The sequence below is a fragment of the Lipotes vexillifer genome, unplaced genomic scaffold (assembly GCF_000442215.2).
Source record: "Lipotes vexillifer unplaced genomic scaffold, Lipotes_vexillifer_v1.1 scaffold95, whole genome shotgun sequence".
NCBI lineage: Eukaryota > Metazoa > Chordata > Mammalia > Artiodactyla > Lipotidae > Lipotes > Lipotes vexillifer.
The window spans coordinates 804,233-823,856 of NW_006791458.1; positions in this window are offsets into that span (position 1 = coordinate 804,233).

The following is a 19,624-nucleotide window of genomic DNA, read 5'->3' on the forward strand; positions in this document are numbered from 1 at the left end:
GTGGGTGTGGAAAGGAAGAGGGAGGAGGGAGGAGGGAGTAAGTTCTCTGATGTTTCCTTCTTCCAATCCCATTGGATCAGAGACCTACCCTTATGACCTCATTTAATATTAATCACCTCCTTATAGGTACTCTCTCCAAATACAGTCACATGGTGGGGAGCTGTTAGGGCTTTGACCTATAAATTTGGAGGGGACACAATTCAGTCCACAGCAGGGGCCAAGGGAAAAGTGATGCTAAGTTATGTTGCATCTGCTCTTCTCCCCAAATGAGAGTTGTGTCAGGGTCAGCTTAATAGGTTGTGTGTGTGTGTGTGTGTGTGTGTGTGTGTGTGCGTCCTCTTCTTACCAAACTATAAGCCACAAGAGTTGCTGCAGGTACCAGTTCTTTCCCCTCCCCACGTATGTTTGAGTCTAGGAAACCCACATGAGCAGTCTCATCTCTTTGGAGGCAAGGGCTGGGACTGGGAAATCTGGAACAAATTGATGTGAAGAGAGGTGATAGCCCTAGTTTCTCACTTTAACCACCAAGCTGATTCTCAAGTGCCATACTCAGGAGGAGGAAGCCACACCTCCCACTTGTTTTCTGTTAAATATGCCTCTGGAAAACTATAACCCAGGATGTTAGAGTTTAGTGAGAGGAACATTACGCTTTGAGATTTCTGATCATGACTCCTTTCAAGAGTTTACAAAGTAGCTTTCCTGCCTCTGTCTCTTTGACTTTCTTCAGACTCTCTCCTTGCTAATGTATGACACCAGGCTTGGCTTCCTGGAGAGAAGTAATCAAGGAGCACAGGCCCCTTGCTGAGAAACACATTAGCACAATTTCTAAAATGTGCTCTTTAGACTCATTTGATCTATGATATGTGTTATCATTTAATAAATATTGGGCTAGCTGAGGTTCTGTCTACATGTACTAGAAACATCTGTTGCCATGCTCCTTTAAGCAAGACAAAATAGATACTCTGATAATTGCTTCCAAGTTTTTTGTTTTTTTCAAATTAAAGTTGTGATTCAAGACACTTAAATGACATAATTATAAAGTGTGTGTTGAGATAGAATTTATTCCTCCTTAAAAGTATTAATTAGGCCCTTCTTAATCTCTGTTTCAGATCTTATGATGAACTTGTTTTTCTTCCAACTGCCTCTTTTGATTATGCGCAAATAAGATGTAATTACATGTGGGTGGAAGGTTATTATATACAAATATGTTCAGAAATTATGTGAATAAAATGCGCAATAGGCTTTAATAGTCTTCTCATTAAAATAATACAAATTCGGGCCAAAATAAGCAATTTGCTCTCTTTTAGTATCCACCTGTATTCCCTTTTCATATTAGCACTGTGGAGCAGGTTATAAAATACAAAGAAAATAATTAGTCATTTTGACCTCTAGCTGGAAGGAAATTTGGACTCTTTGTATATTTCCTTAACAGGTGAGTTCATTGTTAGTGTTGCTATTAATATCTCCATTTCTTTGCCATCTTTTCTGTCAATTTCTCAACTCAAAATTTAAGATAGATCTCTAAACCCAAATTCTCTTTTTAAGAGAGGAATGAAAGGAACAATGTGAAAGGGGACAGTTGAAAATATGATCATTTTTAGTAATGCTTGTCCATGCCATAAATATTTTCATTCCCTAGAAGGTGCACAATGGGAAAGCTTTCCAAGAATGTAATTTTAAGAACAGTCTGCAAATGGATTTCCTTTCCTTATGCTTACAGGCTGTTGCAGCCTCCGGCTTGAAACTGTGTATGCACGTGTGTGTGTGTGTGTGTGTGTGTAGAATAAACAGCTAATTACCTGTCAGTTACCATAGCAATGTTTACAGGAAGACTAAGATGCTCACATAGCTCTGTAACCCATCTTGGTAGTGGAAAACCTGCATAATTTCTTCCTTTCAATCCCCACTGGAGATTCTGGCAGCAATTTTAGGATGCTCTTTGCTTAGTAAATTCTTATGTGACAATTGAGCTTCTTTCCTTTAAGTGGAGTGAGAGTGATTTGAGTGAGAAGTGGAAAGAATTATCTTGGAAGAAGCTTTGGGAGGCCAGCACTATTGACTCAAGATTTCTCTCTGCAGAGTTCTGTTCGCAATTGGTATAGCAATGGCTCAATATGAATCCTTCTTCTAAGAGCTTTGCCTAGCCCCATGAATTCTCAAAAAAAATCCTCTATAGATCACTGAGAGAACACACAACTTCATTCTTTCAACAAATATTTTTGAATACCTACAATGGGTCAGCACTGCACAAATCTTAGGGGAAACCATAGTGATTTGGATATAAGTCCCTAGTTTGGGAGAGACATCCATTTATTCAACAAATATTTCTTGACCACTTACCATGTACTGTGTTGGGTTATCTGGAAATGATAAAAGAGTGGCAAAACCCAGATTTGGAGGAGAGGTCAGCAGTAAGGAAAAACATCTAGGAGGAAGCTAGCCAGGAAGGGTAGGGAGGATGGGAAGATGTGATGGGAAAGTATTTCAGAGAGAGGGGTAGTCTTGTGAACAAGATCAAAAGCAAGTAAATATGGTAGATTTAGGGGAAAGAGGTCAGTATGTCTAGACAGCAGAGTTCAAGACAGGTGACGGCAATGCTATAGAGATGTAAGCAGGGATCAAATCATAAAAGGCCTTAAGTAAATTGTGGCGGATTCTCTTTTTAAAAGATGATTACAACAATATCTCCCACCTCACATACTCTTCTAAAATGTGACCTTCCCACATTTTTTCCATCAAATGGTAGAGTCAATGCTCTCTCCCCTTGAACTGGGTGGACATTTTGATTATATAATGCTATTACTTCTGTCTTATTCTCTGGGGACATTTGCTTTTGGAACTCAGTCACCAGTGAAGTGAGGAAGCCCTAACTAGTCCATGCAAAAAGAATACAAAGAGAGGCTACATATCAGTATTTGGGGGTAATGGCCAACAGCTAACATTATCCACCAGACATGTGAGTGAATTCTCCTCTAGATGATACCAGCCCTCAGCTGTCAGGTTACTCCCAGTCTGCAAATATTCCCAAATGAGCTCCCAGATCTTGTGGAGCAGAGGCAAGCTGTCCCCACCATGCTCTGTTTGAAATTCTAGTCTTGGGTGGTTTGTTTTGCAGCAATAGCAGCTAGAGCATTTCTTAAGGAGTTTGTCCCTTTTTCTGAGTCAGTGGGGAGCCACTGAAGAGTTTTAAGCAGCTAAGTAACAGAATCAGATTAACATATTAGAAAGATCATTCTCTCTGATGTGTGAGGAGTCTTAGTGAGACTGGCTGGGAAGATATTGCCCCAAATGAAGCAGTATGTAAAAGTGATCTGGACTTGGATGATATTAAGAGAAATGAAGAGAGTAATTCAAGGGTTACATGGAAGCATGGATCTACAGGGTTTTGTCCTAGATTGAATGTGGTGGGTGGAGGAGAGAAACATATGAGACAAAGATTATGCTGGGGTTATTGTCTTGATACAGCATGGCTGATGGTACCTTTTACTTTGACAGGAAACTTTGGAGGAGGAGCACACTTTGGTGGTGGGACATACTGGGGAGTTGGGAAGTGGGAGATGATAAATTCTTTGGGTACCCTATGGATGGATCCTTTATATTCTACAGCAACTATTAAAGATGTCCAAGCAGGACTAGGCTATGTGTGACATTCTCAGATGTCTTATTTGTTCTGCTAAGTCATATAGTTTAAAAAGTACAGTAACCTCTCTCAAAATTTCTGAAAATTAGTTAGAGGTGGTTGATTGGCAAGGTCATGTGTAAAGCCAGTCTAGTTTCAAGGCCCTGCACTAAGAACTGTGGGGGCTACAGTGATGAGTTAGATAGAATTCCAAATCCAGTCCTAGATCTAGGAGTCTAGTAGGAAGGTATAATGTGCAATGATAATAAAAATAAGAACTGACATATCATTTAAAAAGGGCAAGAACATGGTTTTAAAAAGACATCAATCCCAGTGGATTATCAAAAGCCATAAAGAAGAGAAGACATGACAGTGGAAAAATACTATTAGATATGAAGAAAAGAAAGTTGGGGGAAATGCTATATTATGGGTTAAGTTGAAAGGTGGGATCTGATATCAGGCTTCCTTGTTTTAAGTACCAGGTATTCTGCTCAGTAGCTTGGAAAAGTTTTAAACATTTTTTACAGTCTATAGACTGGAGATAATCATAATAGTATCCGCCTCCTAGGTTTTTCGAAAAAAATTAAACAATAAACCATGTATATAAAATATTTAGCTCAGTATCTGGAACTTAGTAAGCATTTAATGGAAGGTAATTGCCATAATCATCAAGAGCATCTTCATCACCATCATTATCATCATTTTTATTATTACTTTGGAGGAGTGTTAATAGAAAAGAATGAGATAACATGGTTCACCAAAACTTTTCTCCTTTTTGGAAAAGGACAACACCAATGTATTTGTGAACAAATACTTTACTAGGCGGTTCTGTTTCTATATAGAATGAAGAAATCTGGAAAGTTACTCCCATCCAAACAATGAATAAAAGCTGGATAAAGTGGAAAATCACAACTTTTTATTTTCTTGCATCTCAGATAGTTGTTGTGCCAGAGAAACCAAGTAGCCTGAAATTCAAGGAAAATCTTTCCAACTCATCCCCTAGGAGAAATGGGACTCATGGCTTAACTCTTTTCTGACAGACTACAAGAAAAACATGGGGCCACCATAAAAGCAGGTAGAAAGATATTAGTTAAATTTTTAACAAATTGCTAAATCTCACATATGGACTAATGTGCAGTATAGAACTCCTCATGGCCACAGATGAAAAGGGAGTTCAGACACACTTATAGGCTCTTTTCAATGAACCTCTGACTGGCTCTTCACTCAAGTGTTAAGCATCTAGGAGAGGGACATCAAATTTGTTAACTCTGAAAGCACAGAGTAAAGAGCCAATATTACTGGGGGACAAATGGAAAACAGCATCCTACCCATGAGATAGGATCCAGAAATTATCCCAAGCGCACAATCCCATAGTTATAATACTATTAGAGGTCTCATACCACTGAGAAGCAGAAGGTAACTCTGCCACACTACAGACACAAGAGAGCTACTGGTTGCTGGCAACTGGGTAGAAGGACAGAACTGATAAGAAAACCTCATTTGCAAGGCCTAGGCACGTAGGGTCTATCTAAGGCTATCTAAGCAATAATAGGACCACAGGAGACACCCTGGTGCTAACCACCAGTCTGGCAAGAACCAAGTAAAGCAAACAGATTCTACCAGTAGGGGTGGGATAAGAGGATGGAAAGGCCCCTTCTGGAACACTGACATATAGGGAAGGCTGAAAGCTGATTTTGGAGCAAAAAATTTAAGAAAAAGCCCTCTGGCAACCTTAGGTTTATCCTAAGCCCAAGGCATCACTAGGGCATTAAAAACCTGTAAAATTCTAAAGGAAACTGTGGCCACAACAAACTCCACATGAACTCAACTCTTGATTAGATTGATTCAATCATCCATACTTACAGCCTGAGAAGAGGCATGTTTATCTCCAAGCGTAAATGTTATTTAACTCATCTGTTCGACACAGGATGCCTGACTTTCAATCAAACATATGAGGCACACAAAAAGGTAAGGCAAAAGCAACTGATTGCCAAAGACAAAACACACAAAACAAGAAGACTCAGAGATGAACCAGATGTTGCAACTATCAGATACAGTCTCTAAAGCAAATATGATTAACATGTTAAAGTATATAATGGGAAAGGTGGACATTTGCAGAAAGAGATGGTAGTTCAGCAGAGGGAGAGAAATAAAAAAGAATTAAATAAAAATGCTAGAAATCAAAAATAGGGTGTGGAAGCAAAATAATGGTCTCTTCCAAAGATGTCCATGTTCTCAGCCCCCAAAATATGTGAATATGTTAACTTACATGACAGACAGAACTTTGCAGATGTGATTAAGTTAAGAATCTTGAGATGGAGAGATCATCTTGGATTTTCCACATGGACTCAATGCACAAGGGTCCTTATAGGGGGGAGGGAGGTGAGTCAGTGTCGGAGGAGATGTGATGACAGAAGCAGAAGTCAGAAAGAGATAGAGGGATTTGAAAATGCTATGCTGCTGTCTTTGAAAATGGAAGAGGGGGTTATGAGCTAAGGAAGGCAGGCAGACCCTAGAAGCTGGAAAAAGCAAGGAAATAGATTCTCCCCAGACTCCCCAGAAAGAATGCAGTCCTGGTGGCCCATTCTACTTCTGAACTCCAGAACTGTAACATAATAAATTTGTGTTGTTTTAAACAACTAAGTTGTAGAAATTTGTTCAGCAGCAGCAGAAAACTAATACACGGGGCATTGGAAGTGGAGAATTTATTCAATAGGTTTAAAAATAGATTCAACATAGTCAAAAAAATAATTGGTAAAGTTTAAGATTGGTCAATAGAGATTACCCAAATTGAAACACAAAGAGAAAAAAGATGTGGAAAAAAATAGAATAAAGCTCTAAGAATCATGTGACAATATCAAATTATTTTAACATACATGTAACTAGAATTCCAGAAGAACAAGAAAGAGAGACTAGAGCAGAAGAAACATTTGAAGAGATAATGGCCAAGAACGTTGCAAAAATGCTGAAAGACGTCAAACCACAGATCCAAGAAGTAGAGAAAAGTCTAAGTAGGAAAAAAAAAAGATAAAATTATTCAAACTGCTGAAAACCAATATAAAGTATTGAAGACATGTAGAGAAAAAAAGTATACATTACACAGGAGGAAAAAAGGTAATGAAATCACATCTTTACTAAAAAAAAAGAAAAAAAACAGAATTTGATACCCAGTGAGAATATAATTCAAAAATTTAAAAAGAAATGAAGTTGTTTTAAAACAAAACTAAGAAAGCTAGGGAAATTCACTGTCCAGATACATATTATAAGAAATCTTAACGTTCTTCAAGGAAAAGGACAGAATGCCATAAAGAAACTTGGATCTACACATAACAAGAAGACCTAGAAACAGTTAAAATGAAGGTGAATATAAAATACTTTTTTTTCTTATTTTTATAATTGCTTGTATGAAGAAAAAATATCAAAAATGTATTTTATTTTATATGTAAAGTCAAATAAAATGAAAACACAAAGGACAGGATAGTGAAACAGGAAGTAATCTTCTGTAAGGTTCTTAATCCATGTGTGAAGTCATATAATACTATTTGAATGTATACCATGATAAATTAAAGATGCATATTGTAAATCCTAAGACAGCCACTAAAAATATCAGAAATAGTGGTATAACTAATAAGCCAATAGTGGAAATAAAATAGAACAATAAAAAATATTTCATTCAAAAGCCAGCAGAAATGATAGAAAAAGGAACAAATAGAAGACAACTAAGAAAATGATAGATTTAAATCCAATAATATCAATAATTATAGTTGTTCTAACACAGCAATTAAAAGATAGTTTTTTTAAAGCACATTTTTAATTAATTAATTTTTTTTTTTTTTTACTGCGTTTTGGGTCTTCATTGCTGCATGTGGGCTTTCTCTAGTTGCAGCGAGCAGGGGCTACTCTTCGTTGTGGTGTGTGGGCTTCTCACTGAGGTGGTTTCTCTTGTTGTGGGGCATGGGCTTTCAGCACATGGGCTTCAGTAGTTGCAGCATGTGGGCTCAGTAGTTGCGGTACGCAGACTCTAGAGTGCAAGCTCAGTAGTTGTGGTGCACGGGCTTAGTTGCTCTGCGGCATGTGGGATCTTTTCAGACCAGGTACTGAACCCATGTCCCCTGCATTGGCAGGCAGATTCCTAACCACCATGCCACCAGGGAAGTCCCAGATATTGTTAATTGGATAACAAGAAACACAGTTTAATTGTAAATACTTCTGATTAAAAATAAAAGGATGGAAAAAATACACCATGAAAACATTAATCAAAACAAATATGAAATGACTATCTTTTTTTTTTTATTTATTTTTTAAAAATTTATTCATTTATTTATTTATTTTGGGCTGTGTTAGGTCTTCGTTTCTGTGCGAGGGCTTTCTCTAGTTGTGGCAAGCAGGGGCCACTCTTCATTGTGGTGCACGGGCCTCTCACTATTGGGGCCTCTCTTGTTGCGGAGCACAGGCTCCAAACACGCAGGCTCAGTAGTTGTGGCTCATGGGGCCCAATTGCTCCGCGGCATGTGGGATCTTCCCAGACCAGGGCTCGAACCCGTGTCCCCTGCATCGGCAGGCGGATTCTCAACCACTGCGCCACCAGGGAAGCCCTGAAATGACTATCTTGATATCAGAAAAGTAGACTTCAAAGCAAAAGCATGCCAGAAAAAAAAAGAGGGCATTACACAAAGACATAATTACATAAAGAGGTCAATTCAACAAGAAGTCAGAACCTCACAAATGCTATACACCTAACGACAGATCTTCAAAATAAATGAAGCAAAAACTGAAAGGAGAAATGGACAAACCACAAGTATAGTTGGAGGCTTCAATGCTCCTTTCTCAGTAATTAACATTTATAGGACACTCTACCTAATACTCATACACAAACTTTTCAAGTGCACATAGACCATATTCTGGACCATAAAACAAATCTCAACAAATTTTTAAAAATTAAAATCATACAAAGCATGTTCTCTGACAATAATGAAATTAAATGGAAATCAACACATTTCTAATAACCAAGGACTGCATCTTTAATTAGAATTATCATCTGGTAATAGCAGAGCAACTGGTCCTAATATAAACTAAATATAAATCCTTTAAGTAATATTATGCTTAATCTAAACCTTCAAAATTTCAGTGCTAGATGGAATTTCAGAATTTGGTTTCAGCCATCATGTTGGAGAAGGGGAAAGTGAGGCTATAAAAGCCTGAATGACTTACCTGGGTGTCCAGGGGCTAGATTCATCATGGTCTTAGGACAGTTTGCCGAACTGTGGTAGCATTTGAAGGAGAAGATGACGTTTTTCCCTTAGAATAGATATCAACTGGTTTGAAAAGGAGGAACCATCTTCAGATAGTGTTGATTCACTTAGCTAGGAATCTGTGCTTTTTTCTTCTCATTCCTTAGAGAGTAATATAGAAAATCTGCATCATCTACCATCACTGTTGGAAAATGAACAGGAGAGTAACTTCCCAGAGTCATGGGAGAGGGAAGGAATAGGATAGAGCAACCTATTGTTGGACCTATAAATTTGATAATTTGATTTAAAAAAAATATTGATATCTATGTATCTACATATAAATAAATATATTTTAAAGCTTTTTTTATTTAGACAATTTGTGAAGTAGATAGGGATAATCTCAATTGTTATAAGAGAGGTATCATATGACATATTACATGAATATCATATATTCACTATATGTTCTGAATTTAAATGGTCCTGTGTCCAAATTCCCAGTTCTGTTTTATGGAGCCATATAACTACACTAGTGTGCACGATAGGGATAATAGCACCTTGCCATAGCTTTGTTGTGTGACTTCCTGGATAGATACATGAAAAAACAGCATAGCACCTGGCACAGAGTAAAACAGGGTGTGGATGTATGTCCCTCCATTCTGTTACCTATCCTGCCTTGATTGACTTGTCTTTGCTTCTCTACGAACATCATCCTGTTACTGCCAAATTTCCTGCCCTCTTATCAAACAGCAGGTACTTTTTGAACACCTAAAATATGCACAGATTTTCGCTAGATATTGGAGAAAATGGCAAAGATAATTTCTTTGGTAAATAAAAAAGTTTTTACATTCAATAATCTAGGGAAGAATTTGGAGATTTTCCTCACTTTTACCAAGAAGGAAACTTTTCAATGAAAAGTTTATCCTCCTCTTTGTGCTACATCACATTTTTTTTTCAGCAAGTAACTTGCCCCCTGAAAATAAGGCAAACATTCTTTCTATAGGACATATGATGTTTAAGTATTTAATTTAAATAATTCAAAGAAGAAGGCAGGGTCAATGAGTACAGAGCCAAGTGGTCAGAATTCTGAAAACTCTGGATAAGGATGAGGATAACTCTGGAAACAAAAAATGGAGGAATGCAGGAACGCAGCCGAAAATAAATAAATAAAATAAATTCATTTTTTAAAAAAATCACATGACTTGTTAAAAGCCTGTTGATCACCCCAATCAGTTGCTTCACATTTATAGCTCCCTAGGGACTTACCCACACCAAATGGGTCAGTTTATCCCAGACAGAAAGAATTAGAGAATGTTATTTTTCTACTAAAAGATCCCAGATTTTGACCTGCTGTTGCTTCTATTTCTGCCACACAGTCTGGCTGTTGAAAATTAGCCAGACTGGATTCTGTGCTGTGCTGCTGTTTCTGCAGTTTCTTGCCCCTGGGTGAGCCCTCTAGATTACACTTACCAGCTCAGACTTTGTCCCTAATCTTGCCCTAAGCATTAGAACACTAGTCTCAAGGCCCACTTATTCTTTGCCCAAACTAGCTTTCCCACCATGACTACCTTGTTCCTCACCACATTAAAGTTCCCCTTCCTCATGATGAATTCATTTTTGATGCCCTTTGTTTGATAGAAAGTCTTTTTTAGAATCATTTTAATTTATCAGTGAATTTCTAATTACTTATCTGAAAGGAAAATGGTTGTTTTCCATCCTTTTCCTTCCAAAAGTCTCATCTGAAGCCAAAGAAATGAACCAGTTTCCTTCCCAGTTCAGCTCATGCCACATGGTTCTCTCAAATACTGTGGACCTCCCCATCTAGCTCTCACCTCCAAGGAGCCAGTCAGATTCTTCCCAGCACAGGAAAACTGCTCCAAGAAGATTTGCCATCTTCAAAGAAAGTAGCCAGAAACTTTTTAATGAAAGCTTTTCTTGTAAACCAAATAAACATTTTATAACAAGACCAGAGAGAAAGTCATGAAGCTCAAAAGCAGTAGGTTTTTTTTTAATACAATTTTCAAAGATTACCGTCCATTTACAGTTATTACAAAATATTAGCTATATTCCCCATGCTGTACAATACATCCTTGAGCCTATCTTGCACCCAATTGTTTGTACCTTCCGCTCCCCAACCCCTATACTGCCCCCTCCCCCTCCCCACTGGTAACCACGAGTTTGTTCTCTATATCTGTGAGTCTGAAAAGCAGTAGGTTTTAAACATGTATAGAAACTGAGAATAGAAAGTGAGAATAGAATACAGTATATGGAATAGCATATATGGAATTTTCTTGAAGCTGAGCCTCTAAATAAGTTCAAAACATATTCTGGAAGATGGACTCCAAATGTGGATCAGCTAGGCTTTGGGGAAATGGCTTCACACTTTGACTGAAACTGAAATAGACAGTGCATATCACTGATAGGCAGAATGTTAGACTAAATGTAATTCAAATTGAGTTAATATTTTTGAGGCCAACCTGGCATAGATCTGTACCAGGCGCTATGCCCAGATAAAGACAGCATAAAAGCCATGCTAGAGAGCCTTGTGGAGCCAGAGTTGGACAATTCTAGTAATTAAGTAATTGAAACTGTAGGGACTCTTTTAAGAGAGTGTATTGCAGATTGTTATAATATGAGCAAAGTAATTTGAGAATCTTTGAATTCAACAGAAGTAAACAGGTTTCTTTACTGTGAGGCTTTGTGATACATTTTGTATATCTCCAGGACAAGTGTAGAGTATGCAAAATTTTCTCCCTGTACTAACTGAGAAACTGTTTTATCTTTGGAGCAGCTTCCAATACTAGGGAGTTGTCTGCAGGACCCTCTTTGGGAGTTGCTATAGTCGTCATTTCTTTTTCCCAATCTATAATATTTTGAAACAGACTGACACTTGTACAGACCCTGAGTTTGCCACTCATGCCAGCAAAGGAGAAAGTACAGCATTATGCTAATATCCATTAACTTCTTTGCTTCATTATGCAGTTACTTCAAGGCTTTGATTAATGGAAGCATTATTGGAGACAACAGTACTTGGTTCTTTTTCAGGCAGGCAGCACCTTATTCCTAAATGTGGACACGTTAATCTTTCTTACTCTGTTTATTTTCACCCTCCTTCTTTATAAATGGCTACCTACACCATTGCTGGGATCTTTCATTTGGATGAAGCTGACCACAAGAAAGACTCTTCAGTAGACAGGGATCTACAACAAGAAATACATATGACTCCCTCATACATACACATGTACTGCTAACATACTTCTCCAGTTGATAACCAACTTGAAAAAAACAAGCTATTTCGAGTCTGTGTTTTAAAGAAATGAACTGAAGCAGCTTGAAAAGATAAAAATAAGAACTATTTTTTTAGTCTGTTACCTGGCAAAGCCAAGAAAATGCAAAATTATTTTGTTAAAGTGAGGGGAAAAGAAATAGAAGACCCAGCTCTGACTTCGGGAACAAGGACTTCTCTTCTTGTGCGAAAGCAGGCTGTGAGTATCAGGCTGTGGAGAAGCAGGTGTTGCTGTAAATCAGAGAAGGGAAGAGCTGGGAAGAAACTTAGAAACAATCTAGACTAACCCACTCACGTAAAGAATGAAAAATCTAAGACTTTGTTGGGCATGTTTAGGAAGAATGCCTGGGATCACTCATATGATCAGCGAGACACCAAGGCGTAGAAATCTGTTCTTCTAATGCCCAACGCATTGCTCTTTTGCCTCTACTACAACCGTCTTCAAGGATTTGCTACACCATCTGACACTAGAGACCCAGGTCCTTTTCCAGTCACTTTTACCCCCTGCTTTCTCATCTTGGTAAATGTCATCAACATATATCTAGTTGCACAAATCTTTAACCAAGAACTCATTTTTTATTTCTCTGTTTTCCTCAATACTTTCATTCAACTCATCCTCAAATCCTATTGGCTCCATTTTCAAAATATACCCTTGAAAATATAGCTATCTCTACTGATGACACTGTTCTATGTCTCTTTTCTGGACCATTTCCAATTGGTCACCCTGTTTCCATGCTTGATCCTGACAATCTGCACTCCACCAAGCAATCAGAGAGAGATTTTTAAATATAAACCATATCATGTTACTCTACTACTTAAAACTACCCAGTGGCTTTCCATAGCCCTTAGGACACAATACAGTTTTATTATTGTTCACAGAGTTCATGATCTGGCCCCTGACTTCCTCTGTGACATCATTTTGTACCTTAGAGCCACATTGGCCATATAGGGCCTTCACCGTCCTGTTTCCTCTGCTCTGTATGCTCTCTCTTTCCAAGACTTTGCATGCCTGTCTCCTTATCATTTCTAAAGCCTCAGTTCAAAAGTCTCTTCTTTAAAGATGTTTTCCATGACCAATCAACCACTTCCCCTGTGAAGTCATCCCTCCCACCTAATCCTGTTTTCTTTTTATAAACAGCTTATCACTATCCACAGTTCTGTTTATTTTTCTTCTGTATTGTCTGCTTTGTCCTCACTCTTCATTAACATATGAGCTCCATGAGATCAGAGACTTGTTCATCCTGTTCATCCTTGTACCTTCAGAGCCCAGAAGATTATCTGTCCAATAAAATATCCCCAATAAAGATTTGCTGACTGGATGAGCACCTAGAAAATGACAAAATAAAAATCAATGGTATTTTTCATTAAACATTCATCTTAATAGGAAAAATGAGGAAAAGTTCATAAACGATTATTAGTCTTTGGGATGATAGAGTAATACTATCTAGAGTTGGCAATGGGGCAAATAAGACTCAGAGTAGTTAAAGATGCTAATTAAAATTATTCATCTAGCACCTGAGTGAGACCTCACAGACAGTAAATACTGATTAACATAAAGGAATAGCCATTTTAAGAAAAAAAGTATTTCTTAAGAGATGAGTCTAGGAGTCTTGGAAAAAAAAGACTGGGATTTGAGTTGGAAGATCTTAGTTTGCTAATACCAGTGGTCAAGTCTTCTAACAACTCAGACTCGGGGTTCCCTGGTGGCGCAGTGGTTGAGAGTCCGCCTGCCAATGCAGGGGACACGGTTTGAGCCCTGGTCCGGGAAGATCCCATATGCCGCCGAGCAACTAAGCCCTCAAGCCACAACTACTGAGCCCACACCCCCGCTTGACACAACTAGAGAAAAGCCCATGCACAGCAACAAAGACCCAATGCAGCCAAAAATTAATAAATAAATTAAAAAAAAACCCTCAGACTCAGTTTCCTTGTATGTTATGAAAATATTTGACATAACAAACTATGAGAACAAATATCATGAAAGATGTCTGCCTTAATCTTTCTGAAATTAAACAAGAAATTTATTTTAACCTGAGTATGTGTTTATATATAGAAGTTCTGAATATACTGACGTTTTAAAAATTTTATAATCAAGATAATTTGTCTTGCAGAATTTTTTATAAATTCACATCAAACATCAGTTGAGTTCCTATCATGTTTGAGTATATATAAAATACTCAGTGTTTCAGTATACATAAAAATAAGTGTTTTCTTTAAAACATGGGGTTGGCCAATAAGAGGAGGTGAAAAAGGGAGAAGTTTGTGGATATTTAGCCTGGAAATACATGGGGATGAAGATTAAGAGAGGGGGTGATGTACAAAGAGTTTTATTCAAATATTGGGGGTTAATTACATGGAAGAGTGATTAGACTAGCTCTGTGTTACTGCAGAAAACAGAATGAGAACTAAAAGGGGAAATGGCTCACAGGCAGATTTCAGAAGCTACACTGTCACTAAGTACTTGCAATGGTGAAGCTGTCACACACTGGGTTAGCTGTTATAGCGAGTAGGGAGAGCCCCATTACTGAAACTTTACAAAGAATAGCTGTAGGCATGTGGTGGTGTGCTGGCAAATGTTAATGCGAACTCTCCAGAGATGGTAAAGAGGAAAAAAGAAAAAAATCCCTGACTTGTTGAGTTTGCTGATTTCCATAGTGTAAATACTCCCATCACACCTGACTTCAAACTAACACCATTAAAAGCAGAGCTGGGAAGAAATGAACACGTTCCATTCTCATTAGCTGGTGTAAGACAGCTCTAGCACAGCCCTGGGAGAAGAACATATCCCACATTGCTCGATTCATATGCTCAAAAGTTGTGTTAGGAATTTTGCTGCTCTCATTCATTCATTGATTCATTGATTTCTTCATGTCTATTTATTGAATACCCACTCTGTGTTAGGCGCTATTCTGAGTGCTGAGTATACAGGGGTAGAATAGACACAGTTCTGCCTTCATGAAGTTCTAGTGGTAGAGACAATCAATCAATCTATAATACCATATGGAGTGATAAGTGCTATGAAGAAAAACAAGCCTACCTAAAGAATAAGGAATGATGGTTGGGTTTGAGGAGGGACTATAACAGACTGGTTGGTCAGGGAGGTGACAACAATCAAGAGGTGAGCTGTGTGAATAACCAGGGGAAAGCATGTCAGTCACAGTGAACAGCAAGTTCACAGGTGCTGAGACTGGAGCATGCTTTCATATTTGAGTTGTGGAGTGTCAGGAAGTTCAGGTTGGTTGGAGCTGAGTGAGTGAGAGGAAGAGCAGTAGGAAAGGAGTTTGGCAGGGGAAAGGAACAGGACATATATGACCTTGAAACCAGAGTAAGTAGCTAGGCTTTTATTACAAGGCCGATGCAAAACCCCTGGAGGTTTTGAGCAGTGAAGTGCCATGATCTGATTTCTATATTAAAAGAACTATCTACCTGCTGAGTGAAGTGTCATCTAACAGGGGCAAGACACTCCAAGAAGCAGCGAACCAGTTAGGGGACTCGGGTGCTAATCCAAGTGAGAGATAGATGGTGGTGGCTTGGACTAAGGTAAAGCTGCAAAGATGGAAAGAGGCAGTCAGGTTTGTGACCAGCAGGACTTAATGGCGGACTAGATGTGTGGTATAAGAGAAAAAGAGAAGTAAAAATTGATATTTTGGGATCTAGACAGAAAAATATTCATGCATGTATATTTGGAGATTCACAGAGATGCATATTAGGCCATCTCAAAGATGAAGTATGGGCTATAGATAAACACATGGGAGGTATCCATGAGTGAAAAGATGATATTTAAAGCCATGGACAGAAAATATAAATAGAGGAGAGAGGTGGATCTAGGACTCAGCTCTATTCTAAAAGAGGAAAAGATCCAGCCACAAAAATGAGAAAGGAAGAGCAAATGGCAAGGGGAAAACAGATGTTCTCAAAGTCAACTGAAGTCAATACATCAAAAGGTAGGAGTGATCAGTAGTACCAAATTCTACTGAGACATTGAATAAAGTGAGAACATGACAAGAGCTATTTCACTGGGAAGATGGGATGGTAATTCCGATTGGTGAGGGTTAAAGAGAGATGGGAGGAGAAAGAGGAGACCAGGAGCATAGATACTTTGAAGAAAGTTCACTGTGAAGGACAATAGAGAAATAGGGCAGAACCTGAAGAAGGATGTGTGAGTTAAGGGAAGGAACCATTTAGTTTTCTAAGTTGGGAAAAGTCACAGAAAATTAGTAAGCCGGTGGCAATAACACAGTAAAGAGAACTTGGATAATGAAGGAGAGCAAGGGGTAAGTAAAGAAGCAAACTCCTTGAGTAGTAGGTGCCAAGATCCAGTACACAGAGGAGAGGGTTGACAGTATATACAGGCAGGGACTGAACCCTACTGTAATAGAAGGGGAGCAAAATATATATGGCTACAGAAGCTGGAAAGTTGATAGATTTGCCAGTGGAAACGTAGGGAATTCTCCTCTGATTGTTTCTATTTTCTCACTGAAGTAAAAAGCAGGATCATCAGATGCAAGTGGATGGTGAGGGGAGCATACTGGAAGCTTGAGGCGAAAGGATAAGGTTTGAAGTGGACCTCTCAGAGAGTGAGAGAGCAGACCGACCAGGAAAATATATTAGAATTGCCAGGTGTTGCCAAGGGCCCACTTGAGGTTTACAGTCACATTTCTGGATTTTGCCTTCATTCTCTGGTAGGCTTAACCCTGTTTGTGCCAATGGATACCTGTTTCTCTTTATTTTCAATCGAACGCCTTAGCAAATCCAATGGAAAGAAAGAGCTTCTTTCCCAAGAGTTCCAATAAAAATATGAGTGAGCTCTCACCTATTGGACTTCAGCCCTTGCTCAGGCTTTATCTCATTTCTGTGTTTGGGGGGATGTTGTGCTCCGATTAGCTGGGCTGTGTGTCCTCCCCAGGAGCTTTGGGTTGTGATGGATTCAGCCCCATCAAACACAAGGATATGATGCGGGAGGTGGCTTCCCAAAGAAAAGCATAGTATAATTTACCATGTGAAGGAGGAATAGAAACTGGGCAAAACAGCCAGTATCCACCACTATATATTATTGGCATACCAATAACTGGAAAATTTGCAAGGGCAAGGGACTTCCCTGGTGGTCCAGTTGGTTAGGACTTCACCTTCCAATGCAGGGGTTGTGGGTTCTATCCCTGGTTGGGGATCTAAGATCCCACATGACTCGCAGCCAAAAACTCAAAACATAAAACAGAAGCAATATTGTAATAAATTCAATAAAGACTTTAAAAATGGTCCACATCAAAAAAAAAAACTTAAAAAATAATAAAATTTGTGAGGGTGAGTCAAACATCATAAATGACCCCTAAGAACTTTTCCATTTGAATAATCTTTAATTCCCTAGCTTTGGAACTCTCAAATTGGGCACCTTTGGCTGGAAACAGGAATGATTCCATAGTCATATTATTGATGATTATCATCAATCCTCTGAAATATTCACCAGCTATACCTATTCAATACATTTTCAACCAGTTTCTAACATACAGAATCTTCCTGCAGCCCTCTGTCATGCATTGCTACACAAGCACTACTTTCATCAGGATTTTTTTTACAGCTGTCCTATTGCATTGAATTTTCCTTACCGAGTCTCTCATATTTAAAAAAATAAAATAAGATTCATTTAAACAATTTCTGTACCATCACGCCACAAAAACACAATTTGGTTTTTATTTAATTCTAACTGTATATGTGTTTTAAAAAATTCCTTCCTAACAGTTTTGTTGTGGATTTCTATTCTCAGTATCTGTGCAATCACATAAGTTGCTATGGTAATATTATAAAATTATTCCAAATCACGAGGCCTCCCTGAAACCATGCATGCTGGATTTGGAACCGACATTGCTGAAAACCCTGCATTTAAGATAAGAAAGTCCCAGATAAGCAGAGATTCTTAACTAGGTTTACTGCTCCAATTTTTTTCTTTAACTTACCATTAAGTTCTTGGTTTTGAGTGATAACAGGCAGTGTAAAAAAAAAAAAAAAAAAAAGATCTCCTGCTCACCAAAAAAATAAATTAAAAGAGCTACATCAATATTTAGAAAGAATCCTGTTAACCAAACATAAAATAGGTTTTATTTCCTCTTCTACCTTATGCAACCATATACAACCCTGGGCAAATCACTTGGATAAAAATATTAAACCATCTTTTAGTCTTATTAGAATGTGTTGGAACTTCCCTGGTGTTGCAGTGATTAAGAATCCGCCTGCCAATGCAGGGGACACTGGTTCGATCCCTGGTCTGGGGAGATCCCACATGCCGCGGAGCAACTAAGCCCATGCGCCACAACTGCTGAGCCCGTGCTCTAGAGCCCGCAAGCCAGAACTACTGAGCCCGCGCACCGTAACTGCTAAAGCCTACATTCTGCAACTCCTGAAGCACGCACACTGAGAGCTCGTGCTCCTCAAAATAGAAGCCACCGCAATGAAAAGCCCGCACAACGCAACGAAGAGTAGCCCTCGCTTGCCGCAACTAGAGAAAGCCCACTTGCAGGAGCAAAGACCCAACGCAGCCAAAAATAAAATTGATTAATTAATTTAAAAAGGAATGTGTTTATTTTTTATTGTAGTAAGAAAACACTTAAGATCTACACTCTTAACAAAATTTTAAGTGTACAATCCAGTACTGTTAACGAGAGGCACAATGCTGTACAGCAGATCTCTAGAACTTATTCATCTAGCAAAACTGAAGTTTTATACCCATTGAACAACTCCCATCCTCCCTCCCTGCTGCCCTTAGCAACCACCATTCTACTTTCTGTTTCTGTGACTTTGACTATTTTAGATACCTCTTATACATAGAAATATGCCATACTTTTCCTACTGTGACTGGCTTATTTCACTCAGCGTAATGTCCTCCAGGTTCATCCAACATTACTGCACAACAGCCAAGAAAGGGAGACAACTTACATGTCCATCAGTGGATAAATAAAGAGAATGTGGTATGTTCAGACAATGGAATATTATCAGCCTTAAAAAAGAAGGAAATCCTATCATATGCAGCAGCGTGGATGAACCTGGGGGACATTGTGCTAGGTTTATTAGAATTTAAATAAGATGAAGTAACATAAGTTTTGAACACAGTGTCTGCAACTGAATGATGATTTGTTCCCTCCCTTACTATGCCCCCAGTCTTCACAGCACCGAGACTTCACAGGTCTGCTACACCTAGCTCATTTCTGTGTTCTTGGCAATTTGTTTTCGCATCTGCCAGCTGAAAGCCAAACAAATGGCTGATTCTGGACTACCCCTCTAAGCTGAGAGGCAGGACACAGTGGGGGGAATAGCTCCATAAGATTTTTTGAGAGTAGTTGTTAAGTTAGATTCCTTGGGAGCAGAGCCTGAGGTGGGGGTTCTTACACAAGGGAGTTTTAAGAGAGTGCTCTCGAGTGAAATCAGTTTGGGAGTGAGGAGACAGATGTGGGAACACCCTATGCAGAGACTCAGCCTGATCCGCCGGAAGCCCTATAGCAG